The sequence below is a fragment of the Poecile atricapillus genome, chromosome Z (genome assembly GCF_030490865.1).
Source record: "Poecile atricapillus isolate bPoeAtr1 chromosome Z, bPoeAtr1.hap1, whole genome shotgun sequence".
In the NCBI taxonomy this organism is placed as follows: Eukaryota; Metazoa; Chordata; class Aves; order Passeriformes; family Paridae; genus Poecile; species Poecile atricapillus.
Window position 1 is genome coordinate 56,903,383 of NC_081289.1, and position 15,592 is coordinate 56,918,974.

Consider the following 15,592-nt stretch of genomic DNA (forward strand, 5'->3'; position numbering starts at 1 on the left):
GAATATCTTGCTTCAAAAGAAGCTTCTTTGTCCTATATAATTATTAAAATCCTGTTTATGGGCAAAACCATAGTATACCTACATATAAAGGAAGGATGTATTATTAGTGAAAATGAAATCTTAGCTGTCTAATTAAAGAATAATTTCTAATCAAAATTGTTAGTCAAAGTTATTTGCAGTTATTGCAAAAAATCCAAGGGAAAAATTGTTATACATATCAGTTTCTGTCCCTCATAGTGTTGTTACACTCCATATTCACCTGTGCTTCAGTCACTGAAAAAAAAATGTTGTTCATGTTACCAGTTTCTTCTTTCTCATTCTAGGGTCCACCTGGAGTAATTTTAAATGCTTGCTGGTGGATTTTCACACCTGTACTCTTTCTTCACTGGTGTACAGCTGCATGTTACACCTGATTTTATTAAGAATGGCATGATGGCACCATTTATATTTGTTAGATACTATGTGTTCATTCTATTTGTTAATTTTAAAACTAGGTTTGTCCAGCTCCAGGTTTTATATTATTCATATTCACCACTGGAAAATTGGTTATAGTAAGCCCATATCCCACTTCTTATCACCTTAATTCCATTTTGCTAGATAAATTGCTTGGTAAATGTCTCACCAGGCTAAAGCAATGTTTTTAAGTCAAGTAAAGCTGAAAGAAAAGCTCAGTTGAAAAATCTTATAATTAGTTGCCATTTTTAACCCAATTTTTACGAACTGCCGGAACTGTTGGCTTTGTTTGAAGTCATATCTCTCTGAGTTGGTTTTTACTGCTCAGCAACACCAACAATTTTTTTGTGATTTTTACTATACTTTTGTCTGTTGCATGAAACAAAGTTTCAGAGCAAGAAGCAATTTGGGCTTCTCTCTGGGGACAGTTTGCTGAAGTTATTTTGGCATGAATTCTTTCATTTCTGGAATATACTCACTTATCTGGGCTTAGGAGTCTGCAGAGCTATCTATTCCTTTTGTTTGTCCCTTTTCTGCAACCATTATAACATGGCTTGGTTTTGAGGACTTTGCTAATCACAGAAAAATGATTCAAAAGGCACCTTAATAAAGTAAAAAAAAATCTGTTTATCTGTGATTTACAGCTGATTGCTTTTGGTTGGTGACTTCTTAGAATACCATATGAAATGATGTTTACCAATGACTAAGTAGGATCTTTATTTTTCCAAAAGGCAAGGAGTCAAATAGCAGGAAAGAGTAAGAGATAAATAGGAAAGATAGGAAGGGAGGAGCTCCTGTTTTTCTGAATGTGTAGAGGTGATGTTTAGTTTCCCTTCCTCTTTAGTCTTATCAGCATGCCTTTTGACTTTAAAGAAAATCATATGGTTTGTGTACTAAAATCTCAAGTGTCATTTTAAAATGGAATATATTTCCATGTCATTCAAAGTCTGCAGCTATTCTGGTATGTTTAACATGTTCTTTATAGAAAAACTGTCAATTTTATTAATTATAAGAAGAGTCTGACAATTGGAACAGAGACACTTATCAGAAGAGTGTTTTCATTTGCTATCAAAGCTCTCATCTTCAGCCTGAGAAAATCTTAAATCTCAATTTTAAGCTCATATAAGCCGTATAGATAATTTATCTCAGAACTTTGTAATTTAATACCATACTTATAAGTCAAAAATGATGGTGATTGTTTGCTACCAGAAATCAAGGTATAACAGAGCAGCTCAGAGGACCATGTCTGCTTGTAGGCCTTAGATTTTGATGCATTTTGTGATGCTCTGATACTGTGTGTTACAGAAGGACAGGCAACAATCTGAATGGAGGGAAAAAGTTATTAATTCAATTTTTTCTAGTCCACTGGAAATTTAAGAAGTGCTTTCCCTTAAGACAGGCAGACCTCAGTCCATATGAAAAGTTTGAAAGATATGTTGTCAGACTGTTCTGTTTAATGAGGCATTTTGTTTCGGTTCTGCAGGGATGGTGAAGTGGCAGGCAAATTCTGTTCAATCCCACACCAGAAATGTACTTTCAGGCTCCACCTATATTCCTTGCTAGGCAAAATTTTCGCCAAACATGCTACTTCCTTCAAAGTTTAGCTTCTGAAGAAAAAAAATCTTTGTCCATGTCAGCAGTCAGGAAGATTAAAACCCAGTAGTGATGACGGCCTGGTTAATGGTCATTGCTCAGTGGAAAAGAAGGAGCCATGGGGTATGAAATCATGGGAGGTGCTTATGAGTGAAACATGAATGTGATACATGCAACTACCCTGCTACATTTCATCTTGACTTACAGCCCACTACAGTAAATATTTTTCAGTAACTTTTATGCTTTTTGTAAAAGGCCTCTATGCTTCTTATTTTAGTATAAGCTCTAGCTTGAGTATTTTAAAGGACTCCTCAATTGTGTCAAGGGAAATAATTTAGAAAACATCTTTTTTTGGTGTGGTTTTGTTTACACTTTAAGTTTGGACTATGATGTACAGGAATAAAACATTCACTATAATCTTCTGTATAATAAAAAATTTTAATAGGTCAATTAATCACATTAAAGTAATGAGCTGTAAGAACGTATTTCTTTTATAATACTTTTATAGCACTGATTGCATATATTGGATTAGATGTGGTAACTCCTGAGCAGATTTCTTAACTCCCGATTAAGAGTCATGTGGAAAAGCATTCATGTAGTTAATGATAAACTAATCTATTCAGGAGGACAGAATGTTTATAGTTAATTTATCAGTGACCTGCAACACAGTGTGAAAATTATTTATTAGTGATGTGCAATGCGCAGGAAACAAGCACAACTATTTTTAGAGTCTTATTAATTTGCTGTGATTATAAACGTGTGCCTCTTCAGTAGCTACTGAACACATGTTTTATAGTGTGACTGAGCATTGTTTTTACACTCTCTCCTCTCTGTTTTTAATTATAGTACCATCATGTCAGTGTATCTGGAATTAGAGCACTGTAGCTGTAGGCCAGCAATAGCTTAATTGTTCAAGAGCCTACATAAACTAATTGTTGTTTGTGATGAGCTTTCTTTAGAAAAGATTGCATTTCCAGATTGAAGGAAGCAGGAAGTGAATGAGAGGATGCTAAAAATAATTATAATAAAAAGTCAGAAGCTTTCTAAATTAAGTTCCAGAAGGCTATTTAAAATCACTCATGTTTTTCCATTTAACACTGCCCTGCTTGCAACTTCCATTGGACTATATCAATGATAATATATATCTTATGATGCCTTAAGATTTTCAATACTCAGGACAGGCATTTCAGACTACTGATTTTGGTCCTGAAAATGAACACATATTTAATTGTTTGGAATTATCTAACACGTTAAATTTAGTTCTTAAAATTGATGAAATCAGGAAAGTATCAGGAAGGCAATCAGTTATCACAGAAATTTAAAATTTAGCAGAAATATCTAAAAGTCTTTTCAAAATATTTAATTCCTAAACAGGAATAAAAATAGATATTTGCTAAATAGCTCAATATCTACATTTTTCCTGTTCTAATAGAACCCATAATATTTACAAAACAATTTTTGAGGCAGGCATCATACTACACCTTCTGAGCATTTTGACACTTCAGGCAATACCTGGCATACAAGATATTTATAAGGCATATAAAAAATGTTTTCCTATGAAAAAGAGATTAAAATTGCACTGACTAAACAGCAATAACTATTTATACTGCTTGAAGGTAATAAAAGATATAATTCATCTCATACTGAACATGTAAATGTGGTTGTCTCTTGACAATTGTGGCTGTCAAGGGCATTTTTGAGAACAACATTACTGAATTCCAGTTTATTGAAGGTCTCTTAATCTTTTCAGTTAAAGAATATTACTTTTAGTAACACTGATAATTTGCTGTGAGCCTGTTATCTTTATTGTCTCAAAAGTTAATTGATTAAAATGACTAATTTTTGTAGCCTTGTGATCAGCATGTCTGGCCATGGATGCATGTGTTAAAGCATGTAACATGTAACATTTTTTACATGTTAAAGCATGTAAAGCCATGTATGAGTTAGAGGGAATGCAGCACATACACTAACTAAATTCCACTTAAGAACTACTCAATCATTCGGAGAATACAATTACTAGATACTGTTTACATAGAAATGTTTCGGAAGACCAAGGCAGTGGCTGTTTTGGGTTAGAGGAAGTTTGCTGACCATATATCTGATACTGGTTTTCTACTTCAGTGCTCAGGTTCTTCTGCACAAAAGTCCAAGCAGAGAAGGAGATGAACCCTAAACCAACAAATTGTAGCTGTAAATTGACAAGCAAAAAGATAATAATGGGTAGAAAAAAGACAGAAGGTTAGTTTGAAGATATTGAATACACTTCTTACTTTTTGTAAGTATTTATTAAGTAATAAATTAATATCTTTCACTATTTGGAAAAGAGAAAGAACTGATTTTCATCTAATTTTGCATTATATCAAATAGAAAATAAAGCAAAAGGAGGGAAGACATGCACAGACAAAGGAGAAGGCACTCCTTATTGCAGAAATCTAATATACATCTCACATAAAGCCCTTGCCAAAATTCCCTATGCATACAATTAATGTGAGCACACTCAACTAAACTAAAATTCAGCATCAGTGGCCTCTCTGTTTTTCCCACCATGATCTGTTAATCTTTCTTTTATGAAGTGCTTTAATGCGTTATCTAAGGGAATAAATTTGTCACTGACACTTCCTGAAATGGCTGTCAGTTCCTCCTTCACACAGACCACTTCAGTAGCAGTAGCTGCTTTGGGTGAATGCTGTGTCCAGCTAGCTGAAGTGTCACCCACTGCCTCCTTCTCTGCTCTGTATTCTGCTTCTCAGAATTCTGAGTTCATTCCCAGGCTTTCATTCTTTCAGTTATATTTATCATCAAGTTTACTCTCCCATCACTACTTTCTGCAAGGTCAGGTTGGCCCATTTGACTAAATATCAGGATTTCATTTTTTTTCCTCATTTTCCTTTATTTTTTCTCTCTAAAATATTTGACTGCAAAAAAATTTCTGTTCATATAATTCACATCACTGGGAAGGCCTGGTCAGTAACTTTTGAGGATCCACATTGGAGCTGCTCATGGACTGCAGGCCGTGGGAAGGACCCACATTGTAGCAGAGGAAAAGTGTGAGGAGGGATGAGCAGAAAGGACTTCTTATGGACTGACCACAAGCACCATTAAGCACTTGGAGCTGAGAATGAGGCCATGAAATTGAGCCTGGGAAAAGAGGAGAGAAAGGTATTTAGTTCTTTTCTGTTTCTTGCTACCCAAATATATTTTAATGAGCCATCAAATAAATTAATTTTTCAAAGGTGAAGTCTGTTTTGCCTGTGATGTTGACCTCCAAGTCTTCATCTTCACCCATGGGCCTTTTCATGATTTTTCTTCCTCTATTTTTCTGATGATGTGGAATAAGAAAGTGGCTGTGGGAATGTCTGGCTGCAAGTCAAGGTTATCCATTGCATGTGCATAAGCTCTGAAATCTTCCAGATATGTTTGTTGCCTTTCAACTTGGTTGACAATGAAGTACAAGTGCTGTTGAAATGGAAGCATGGCTGGATTAAATTTCTCATCACTTTATAGGTGGAAAGATTATTGACTGAGTTCTGAGTCCCAGTCTGACATTGAGTCTTCCCTGCCTCAGTCATGTCAGCATCACTCGCCTTCAACAAAATTGCTAGCTTTCAGGGCTTACACTGTGCTTCATGAAGCTTCATCATATGCTAATTGCAATACTTTATTATATAAGAATGAAAATCCATGGCAAAATTCCCTTGGTGTTTGTTTGGTTTGTAATATACAACACTCCTCCACTGCTGTAAACATGGAAGGACCCTGAGTTGCTCACAGTTGCCAGACGGACATTTTTCCCTTACAGAGCTGAATAAAACACTACTCTTAAATTCTATGGGGTTTTTTTCTGCATTAAAAAAATGTTAAAATTGTCCTAGAGATGCATGACCTACAGAAATTTTCCTATGCTCTTCTTCCTGTTGAAGCAATTCCTATTTGGATTTCTGACCAAATACAGCAAAGGCATTGGAAGAGCATCTGTCAGTTGAAGAAACCTAAGATGAAGACGTTATTGAAGGATTTGGATATCATAAGCATATGAACGTTTGAGTAGGTATTTTTAATTATGCATTAAAATGACTTGAAATCAGTTTCAGTAGTCATTTGCCAGCTAGAACCACATGATCTTGGAAAATGTGAGCACTTATCAGATGATGGGAAAGGCCAGAAAAGTCTAGGTGCCAACTATGCAGGTTGCATATGACAAGCCCTTATGTTAAATCTTATTTTAAAACCTGCAACGTTTGTCACACCGCTTGAAAAGAATATTTTTTGTTACTCTCCTCTGAGGAATAGTTCTCCACATTATACAGCTGCAAGGTCTTATGATTAACTTTAAGCACTATAAACTTGCAGCAGGACTAGCATTCATATAGCTAAATTTAGCTGTCGTGCTGCTGTTGGTTGCTGATAAGCTAAAATTACATCCTTTTGATTTGTCTGCCATTTAAAAAATATTTTAGAGGATTATTAAGTTATAATCAGAATTATCACTGTCTCTCCACACTGAATTTAGGTCCTGTGGCTGACATGTGATTTCATACTTGTCTATCTTTGTTTTTACAGACAATATGCTTCGTAAATTTAACTCAATGAATTAACTTTAAAAGGAGTGACAAAATGCATTCTATTTTTTAGAATTGCAAAAGGTTCTTCAGCATATTTTGTCAGAATAATGGAAAAATATGGCATTTAGTATTATTAAATGTCCAGCAATCCCCACTGTATGGAAAACAGTAGCAATAGTTCCCATAATATTTTCTGGATGGCTGCTTATCTTATCTGTATAAATTAATAATGTCTTTGATAAATACGTGCAAAGAATTTTCTTGGGCAGAGAATTTCTGGAGCGTGAAACCTGTTTTTGCATCTAAATAATTTGCCAATGACCGACTCATCTTCTGTTCTTACTCTTCTGTTCCTATCCCATTAACTCTCTAAGAAATCTCTAATAAATCATATGCTTTTCCATTACTTAATGAGCTAAAAGGCATGAGCAGCAGATGTCCTAGAGGTCCCCTATTTGGCTTTCCTTTTGTGACCCATTTGTTTGCCACCTTTCGCAGACAGGTGATAGCAGACCACGCTACAGGGACAAGTGATGAACCTATGAACTCCTTAAGATTGCTGGGCAGGTGTTATAGTCCGCTATAGAATCTTTGGGGTACTGCAGTGTTGTCCGTGACTTCTTTTCATCTCAGTGAACAGCCCCAGTTTGTGGAACTTTTGAAGTGGAAACACTTAAGAAGAAGGTGACAAATCCTTGTCTTCCTGCCACATAGTATGCTTAATGTGGGATGACAAAATAAAGAGGATACAGCCCTGGCAATATACTCTTGCCTAAATTTCCACCTCTTCAGCCTTGAATGAAGGCATGCTAATGTTCTAACATAGCAAAAGATGAAAAGATTGTGCAATTTTTGCAGAACATAAAGAAGACGAAGGCCTGTTTACATGAGAGACTTCCAGGCTATATTTTCACAGCAGACAGGATTTACTCACAGCAGCTGTGTCCTGCCTTTCAACCTAGTGTAATAGAATCTGTATTATCTCTTTTGAGGTGGAAGAATGGAATGCATCTATGTTTAAGTTAATTCTAAAAGCATCTGTGGTGCTATTTAGCTTTGATTTGGAAGACTGTAAAATGACTTTCCATTTTTAGAGCTTTTCAAGCACTTCTACGCCAGAGTTGCCAGGTCTCCCCATCAGTTCAGATCCAATCCTTAAAGTTGTTAATAAAGCAGATCAAGACTACTCTGTTTACAAAGGCCAGTCTGCCTACTCACCAAAGCATTGTGTTCTAAAATATGGAGGCATCTTTATCAACAGGGGTTTTTTTTTGTTGTTGTTTTTTTGTTTTCTCGGGTTTTTTTTTTGTTTGTTTGTTTGTTGTTTTTTTTTTGTTTGTTTGTTTGTTTGGTCTGGTTTGGGTTTTTTGTTCCCTTTTACACAATATGTCTCATGCTAAAGCTTCCTGCTCCAGAGTTCTGACCAGGTCTAAATTAAGAGGATGATTTATTTTACATATTTGTACTAATACTAATAGTCTTAGGTTATAAGTAGAGGGTAGATTAAGTTACCATCAATAAAAGTTCTAGGCTGAAAACGGACAAGAAAATTACTTCAAGTAAAGTATTTTTTCAGTAAATTACTTCAGGTAAAGAATTTTTTTATCTCTGGAAAATAAAGCAGATTACTATTTGTCATAGGTAGTGTGGAATTTCTCAAGATATTCCAGATCATAAAACAGTCTAGCACGGGAGTCACCCGACAATACTCTGCTACTAAGTCCTGCATAGAATGTGGGGGTAGATTTCACTGGAAAACAATTCTCTCTTTTGTATTTTAGAAACATGTTTAGGTAAGTAAATAAGCTTTTGGGCCTCATCTTCACTAAAAAGAATCATGTTGATGCTGCCCTGGCATGGGGATGTCTGAGGTCTGCCTCTGAATCTGAACAAAGAACTCCCTTTATATGAAAAACAACTGAAGTCTCACAGGAAAGAATTTAGCTGAGCTTAAATATCAGAGCCATTTTCTTGAAAATTGGTCTTCTGTGTTCTTTTGTGGTTTGGTTTAGTTTGATATTTAAGGGTTCCTTTTAGTGCCAAAGTTTGCCAATCAAATAATTTTCTTAGCACTGAGGCTATAACTACTCAGATTTTTTTTAAAAAATATATATATAACTATATACTGTTGGGCTTTAAAGGGTAGGTGTGATAAAAATAAAATTAAGGTTAGGAATTGTCATGTATGTTTTATGGTTGAAACAAAAATTTACAGAAATAGGGTTTTTTCTTCCTAATCTGTGAATTTATGCCATAAATTCTTTACCACAGACTTTAAAAGTAGCAGAGCCATATGTTCTCAATCCTAATTTGAGGACCTTTGATATAATTTTTAATAAATGCAGGTAGCTTGAACAATTTTCTCATCTTAGAATAATCTTATTTGAAGTTGCATGTATGATAATGACCAGTAAATATTACCTGGATGCGGTAAAGAGTTTAAAATATCAGAAAGATCTTTTCTCATTGTCTGTACTTGGTTTGTGTTATAGAAGAATTTGTAAGTGTATGTGGCTTTTACAGAGAGAAATACATTTTTTAAATATATGCTGAATACCTACTGTATGCTGCTGCTACTGCTTTTTATCTCCAAGCTGTCTTTCTCTATCCTTAACTCAGCTGACTAAAGAAAGATAAGCTCTGAATATTTTATAGCTACGTCTTTTTAGAAAATATAAGAAGGCTCCACATGTTATTTGGCTACAATTTCTCTCCAGGTATCTATGTCTTCCAGTTTTTTTGTTGATCTGTCTTATTTTTGTCACACTGGAAATTAGGAACAATATAACTCAGTATGTAGGCAACTTTCTTTTTTTGGTACAGGCTTGATAAATAAGGGTACTTTTCTCTCTCTTATGGTGTAATGCAACAGATCCTAATTAGGTGAGGTGAAAGACATTTGCCTTGTTCTAAAAAGGCACTCATAGTCACAGCCAGGAGGCAGTGGTCATCAGTGTGAGGAACATGTACAAAATATGATTTAATTTTGGATGAAAATCTAGCTGAAGTATGCTAGCTCTGATTTGACCTCACATACATCAAAAACTTAAAGCCATCTGGATTTGAAGCAAGACCTTCAATTTTTCTTCACTTATTCACTAAAATGCTTAAAGAGTACCAGGTTAACAGCACTGTGGATGGTGGTCATAGCACTCTTGATGCCTTGGTGATTATGTCCTTTTCAGAAAGTTTTCAGAAAGGATTTTTGATTGTCCTTACGGTTTTCTGTTCTTTTGGAAGAGAGAACTGGATGCTGTAAAGTACATTTAATGCATATTCTATACTAGCAAGTTCAATAAGTCCAGATATATTTCTGAATAAAGGAAAAGTCCTACTCCTATGGTAGTAGTTGTATCAACCACCAAAATGTACAGGCTGCTCATGAGCTGCTCACATGCTGAGCCATGACCATTGGGAGGAGTGTGAGTTGGCCCAGGCCAAAAGCTTACCAGGGGCTGTTGACTGGCAGTCAGCTCAACTCAGCCAGTGTGGAGCATGTGCAGGTGCTGGTGCTTTAACAAACTGGGTAGGTGTGTCTGTGCAGTGGCTGCTCTTGCATTCAATTCTCCCTCCCTCATGCTCTCCAAAATATTCAGCTCACTTATCAACTTGTGGCACAACTGGAGGAACTCTACCTCTCTGTGGCTGTGTAGCAGCTACTTCCTCTGCTTGCCCTCTGCTCTCCAATTCTACTGCACTGAACCACAGCAGAAGCCACTCCACAGAAGCCATCTGTAATTTATGTATTTTTGCTGTTGATTCTCAACTCTAACATCTTCACTGAACATTCAAAATTAAGATGCACAGCTATTTTTCTAATGATGTAGGATCAAAAGGCAACTCAGGGCAATGAACTGAATTGTCAGTGAGGTTTCTCAGATATCATTTGTTGCTCCTCTCCTCTATACCTGGATTCAGGCATACTTTGCAAGAGTTTGGCTTTGGACCAGTGTTTTGTTCTTGTGTATCCTCTTAGGGTTTAAATTTGTTATTAAGTTTAAAAAACTGAATCTGACTGGTGTATGGACAACCTTTGTAAATGAGGCCTTTTATTCAACCTGAAGTTACTCTTTTACCACTATTGAAAGTTTGATGTTTTATTTCTCTACAATGAAACAGCTCAGATTGAATGTTTTCCTGCTGGTCAGGTAAAGTTCCATCTCTGCTTCCTCCCTCCATCTGGGACTTTACCTTGCTTGTTCTTTCATTCCCTTTGATTTCTCTGCTTATCTTCTTAATTAGTTGTGATTCAGGTGAATGCAAGCTGAAGATGCTTCCCCTCTGGGAGTGCTATTCTGTCACTGGATCAGGTGCAGATGGCAGAGCTCTTGTTAACTTAATTGATTATTAAAAAGCTGACATATGGAAGGAATTGCTTTCTTTCACTTTTCAGCTTGGGGAAATTGTCATGCTATGTGAAAAAACAACTTAGGAAGTTCCTGAAAATAAGAATTATCAATTTGTTAGAGGGATGCTTTTGATCTTATGAGTTCTCACCTCTCTAAAAATTAAAAGTTGGCACTTGTTACTACTATGTGGAGTTGCATTTCTGTTATGTATGAAAGGTGTTTGTCTTCAGAATTAAAGAACTTCCTGCTGTCTTCAGTGTAGTTGGAGCCTATGAAGAAAACAAACAAAAAAATAAAAACTAGAAGTAGTCCAGGGAACACAAGAATGTTAGAGAGGAGATACTGTTGACAGAATATATTTATTTTGTCACTTATTATGTTGTCTGAAGTTTGTACTTCCTTATTGCTATTGAAATGTTCTGATTTTCCTCACTGTTTTTATAACCAAACTGACTAAAGCTGTCATAAAGAGGTTCATTGGAACCTGAATGTGTTGAGACTGTATTCATTCAGCTTTCATTTCTGGATAGGTACCTCTGCTCACATTACACATATATAAAGTATTATCATCATTAGGACACTTCATGCATACATAAGGACGGGTTGCAGGTAGCATCTTTCTCTGATGTCAGTTTGGATCACTTGTATGTTGAATTTTCTATTAGCTTCACACTTTTTGTCATGTTGCCTCTCATACTTAGGAAGAACTTTCTGTAATACTCAAAAACCCATTGCCTTCTTTAAATAATTAGTGAAATTTTCCTGTGAGACATCTAACAGCCATTATCCCCTCAGAGAATGGATGTTAGGGCTATTATGCTGAGATTTGTCTTGTTCTTATCCAAATTTGATATTGAAAAAACAGACCATACACTCTTTGTGGTGGAAAATAATATCTTTCATCTGTAGATTTTACAAGAGTTGGTATAGGAGGATCCTGGTCACATGGTATTGCAAGAACTTACAGCTTTCATCTTCTCCTGTCAACAAATGAATAAGAAAAATCTGCTCCCATTGTCTTTTTTTTTTTTTTTATTCATAGTACCTAATAATTAAACAAAAGTGATAAATTTAAATTGAAAATTTCTGTCCATTTTTTACTTTGCTGTTAAAAGCAGCATACCTATATATGATGAGTTGATACTGGGTGAATGAGTATGTGGGCAGTTGGAAACAGAGTCTAACAGTGCCATGTTTTCCTTATTTTAGCTGAAGTCCTCTGAGCAATGTTATGGAAGGAAGAAAAACCTTCTGAATAAAATTCTGAAAGTGGAGAATCTGCACTTTGGGGGAAGAAGGATTTCTTTGCTTTAGCATAGGAAGTCAGTAATTTACCATCCCTATGGGACTGTCTTTAGACTTGGTGGGGAAAGAGGATGATTTCTGGTGTGTAGGATCAAAGAAGAAGGAACATGCTAGTATGTACCATCTTTGTGAGCTGGGAATTTTACAGAGCTTCTCTCTTCTGCTATTGCTCCTTTCTCTGTGCTGTACTGGTTTCTAACATGTTGTATATAATGGCAGAGCCAGTTACCAGTCTAATAAAATGCTTCCTGACCATTACAGTATGACAGTCAAGCCATATTGTCTAAATGGGACTTTCTGCAATTTGAACCAAAGCCAAATCTTAAATGTAGAGGTGTCAATGTAGAGGACTATCTAATTTAAGAGAAAAACAGTTCGCCTCTTTTTTGTATTTGCAAATCTGCAGCTGTAGAGAAAAATATGGAAACACCAATTAAGCATAACCATGACTTGTTGGTAATGAAATCAGAAAGGTAATGAATGCTTTAATCAATAGCAAAATTTTGTATATTGAATTGCTAGCAAGCATGTTGGCTCTATCAGCTTATCTGAAGTTCCAGTATGTTGAACACAAATCCCTACCTCTGTGTGATTGACTTAACATTCCTTACTCACTGACATTGATGCATTGGAGTCAACATGCAAAACAACATCAAAACTTTTTTTTTTCCCTTTATTTTTTTGTCCAGGAGAAAATGGATTAAATTTTTATCAATTAATTGAAAGAAATTAAATCCCCGAGAGAACCCTCTATTCTTTATACTTCAGTGAGACCCAATGACACTGGGCACAGTGTCCTGATTTTTAATGAACAGAGACTATAGATTAATATCTATAATTTATTGTTTTATTGCTCAACACTAGTACCAGAGGAAATCACAGATATGCAGTTTATTTAGAAAGCTGAAGAACAGTCATTGAAAGTTTTCTAAAACAAATTCTGATCAACACAGTTGTTTAAAAAAAATTGTGCCTAGAAATACTCTAAGTTAATATTATGACTACAACTACTTTATAGAAAGGGAAACCTCCCAAACCTCAGTTTTGCCTGTGTTTTGGTTTTGCAGCTGGCCTCTTTGTAGTGACTTCATGCTTGTGTTCACACCTCTGCAAACAGAAAGGCTTGTGTTGGAAAAGGTGTCCCAGTAAATCTCTTTCCCTGATGGTTATTAGATCTTTAAATGCAAAGTTCATTAAGTTAGTGTAATTTTTACAGGATATATTAATCAATATATTCTATAAAAATACATTAATTTAATAATGCTTGTACCCATGAAAACTCTTCTATTCTGTGCAAGACTTTTTAATTTATTATATTGACTATAAAATTTCCTGTTGTAGTAAGGGGAAGGGATGGTAGTACTGATTGTATCGAAAACTAAACTATTAAAATGTGACCCTGCTCATAAAGACAGTCTGGGTGGGAAGAAGGTTTCCTGATTACAGTCTCTTGAAAATTTACATACCAAAAATGTTCAGATTCAATAGGAAAGGATTTTCCAATTGTTAAGCAATATCTAAACCAAACAGCAGTTCCTCTGTAAGTGTTTTCATCTGTAATACAGGTACTGAAGATGATAACCCATACCAACTTCACACTATCTTCTGAGAGTTAATTAGCAAATATTTTCAAAGTAGAATTGATTCATAGAGTCATAGAAGGATTAGGGTTGGAAATGGACCCCAAAGTTCCCCTAATTCATACCCCCCTGCTATGGGCTGGGATGTCATTCAGGGACTGTGGAGTGCTGTGTCCAACTTTGGGCCCCACACTTCAAGAAAGACATTGAGATGTTGGAGGGTATCCAGAGAAGGGCAGAAGAGCAGGGGAAGGGTCTGGAGCACAAGTCCTGTCAGGAGCAGCTGAGGGAGCTGGGGATGTTTATCCTGGACTAAAGGAGTCTCAGGAGAGACCTTACCACTCTCTGCAACTGCCTGAATGAAGACTGTAGCCAGGTGTGGGTTGGCCTCTTTTTCCAGGCAACGCATAACAAGATAATCTTGACACCTAAAGCTGCTCCAGGAGAGACTCAGGTTGGAAAACAGGAAGAATTTCTTTACTGAAAAGATTGTCAAGCATTGTAATGGACTGCCCAGGGTAGTGGTGGAATCACTATCCTTGGAAGAGTTCAAGAAATTACTGGATATGGTACTTAGTGTTCTGGTCAAATTTACAGGGAGATTGTTCAAAACTTGGACTTTATAATCTTGGATGTCTTTTCCAGCTTTAGTGATTCTATAATCATGAGATGAGGTTGCTCAGGGTCCCATCCAACATAGCCTTGAACACTTCCAAGGGAGGGGTATCCACAGCTTCTTTGGGCATGCTGTTCCAATGTTTCACCACCATGGAGTAAAGAATGTATTTCTAACATCTACTGTAAACCTGCCTTCCTTTAGTTTAAAACCATTGCTCCTTGTCCTGACACTGTCTGCATAAAAAATTCCTCTCCTTCCTTTTTATAAGCCCACTTAAGGTACTGGAAGGCCACAATGAGAACTTCCCAAAGATTTCTGTATTCCAAACAGAACACCCCCAGCTCTCTCAGACTGCCTTCATAGGTGAGATTCTCCAGCTTGCTGGTCATCATGAAAATTTCCCATATTTGCTGTTTAGAAAGTTCCTGCTTATAGGTGAATATCATCACAAATAATAAATACTGTTTAGTATCAGTAAATGAATAACAGTATTGACTATTGCTCATGTAATTTTGGAGCTGTCATATATTCTCTGAGAACCTTAAACCCTGGTGATTTCTCTTTATCTACTGGTGGTTGTCAATTGCAAAATACAAAATTTCAGGTACATATTTTCCCTCCCTAATTCTTCATAAGAAGACTATAAAGTACTTAAGAAGACAGAGAACAATTTAAAAAAATCCTATTCTGCAAAGCTACCCACACTGTCCGGCTCTCCTGGGTCGATGAACAGGAGCTGTTGGCAGAGGTTCCAATAAAGGCTAGCCAGGGAAATTGAGGCCCACTACTATACTTGGGACCCTAATTCATGCAAATAATTATTAGTTTCATTCTAAAAAATGTTGCTCTGAAAGAATGGAATGTACACATGCCATGATATCAGAATATTCAAACTAAAAGCACACTTACACATTCAGTGCTGTAGGTGCACTGCAGTTATCCTCAGGGTATGAGATCAGTTCATATCCCTGAAGAGCATGCAAAAAAACCATTTTGTTCTCTAATGATACAGCATCATCTGAAATGTGTCGTAATTAGGTGTTTGAGGAATCTTGCTCTCAGTTTAAAGTGAAGGGACTCTTTATCATTAAGTGAAGTGTGATTACTGTAAGACTTATGCTCAGCTGGAAC